Source organism: Myotis davidii, unplaced genomic scaffold (genome assembly GCF_000327345.1).
Source record: "Myotis davidii unplaced genomic scaffold, ASM32734v1 scaffold1578, whole genome shotgun sequence".
Taxonomy (NCBI): domain Eukaryota; kingdom Metazoa; phylum Chordata; class Mammalia; order Chiroptera; family Vespertilionidae; genus Myotis; species Myotis davidii.
The window spans coordinates 23,496-24,961 of record NW_006289407.1 but is presented as its reverse complement, the minus strand read 5'-3'; the positions used below and the strand labels follow the sequence as shown (position 1 = coordinate 24,961).

The following is a 1,466-nucleotide window of genomic DNA, read 5'->3' as shown; positions in this document are numbered from 1 at the left end:
CCTGTTCCCGGCCTGGGCTCCGCTCCCACCCCGTGCGCCACGCGCAACCGAACCCACTGCCGCCGCCGCCACCACTATCGCCCCTTCCCCGTTTTAATTGGATTATTGGTCTTCCTTTTGTTAAATTGTATGAGATCCTTATATTTTGGATATTAACCCTTTATTATGTGTATCACTGACAAATATGTTCTCCCACACAGTGGGCTCCCTTTTCATTTTGTTGATGGTTTCTTTGGATGTCCAGAAGCTTTTTATTTTGAGGTAGTCCCATTTGTTTATTTCCTCCTTCGTTTCCTTTGCCCTAGGAGCTGTATCAGCAAATATATTTCAATGAGAGATGTCTGAAATTTTGGTGCCTATGGTTTCTTCTAGGATTTTTATGGTTTCCTGACATATTTCAGTCTTTTATCCAGTTTGAGCTTATTCATGTGTATGGTGTAAGTTGGTGGTCTAGTTTCATTTTTTTTGCATGTATCTGTCCAATGTTTCCAACACCATTCACTGAAGAAACTCTCTTGATTCTATTGTAGGCTCTTGCTTTCTTTGTAAAATTTAATTGAGCGTAATGGCTTGGGTCAATTTCTGGGTTCTCTGTTCTGTTCCTTTGATCTATATGTCTGCTTTTGTGCAAGTATCAGGCTGTTTTAATTACAGTGGCTTTGTAGTATAACTTTATATCTGGAATTGTGACCCCTCCAACTTTGTCCTTCTATCTCAAAGTTGCTGCAGTGATTCGGGGTCTTTTTTGGTTTCATATAATTTTTTGGAGTTTTTTTTTTTTTAGATCTGTGAAATATGCCATTGTTATTTTAAGAGGGATTGCATTGAATCTGTAGATTGCTTTGGGTATTATGGACAATTTAATGATGTTAATTCTACCAGTCCATGAATACAGTATATTCTTCCACTTGTTTAATCTTATTCTATCCCTTTTTTCAATGTTCTATAGTTTTCTGAGTACAAGTCTTTTAACTCCTCGGTTAAGTTTATTCCTACATAATTTATTTGTTGCTGTGGTAAATGGGGCTGTTTGTTTAGTTTCTCCTTCTGAGAATGCATTATTGGTGTATAAAAATGCCATTGATTTCTGTGGGTTAATTTTGTATGTTGCTCTATTGCTGAATTCATTTATTAAATCTAGTAGTTTTTTGGTGGAGTCTTTATGTTTTTTTAATGTATAATATCATGTCATCTGTGAATAATGAGAGTTTTATTACCTTCTTTACAATGGATGCCCTTCATATTTTCTTCTTGTCTGATTGCTATTGCTAGGACTTCCAGTACTATCTTATATAATAAAAAGCTAATAAACAACCATCAGCCCTCATCCAGGCTGGCCAGGTACCCCAGTGGGGACCCCAACCCTGATCCGGGACACCATTCAGGGCAAACCAGCCGGCCCCACTCATGCACCAGGCCTCTATCCTATATAGTAAAAGGGTAATATGCAAACTGACCCTAACAGC

The 1,466-nt window shown here is 38.1% G+C and overlaps 1 pseudogene; it reads right to left on the bottom strand.

The window, feature by feature from the left end:
- LOC102767103 overlaps positions 1–1,466 on the bottom strand; it is a 3,924-nt pseudogene that overhangs the window by 1,557 nt on the left and 901 nt on the right.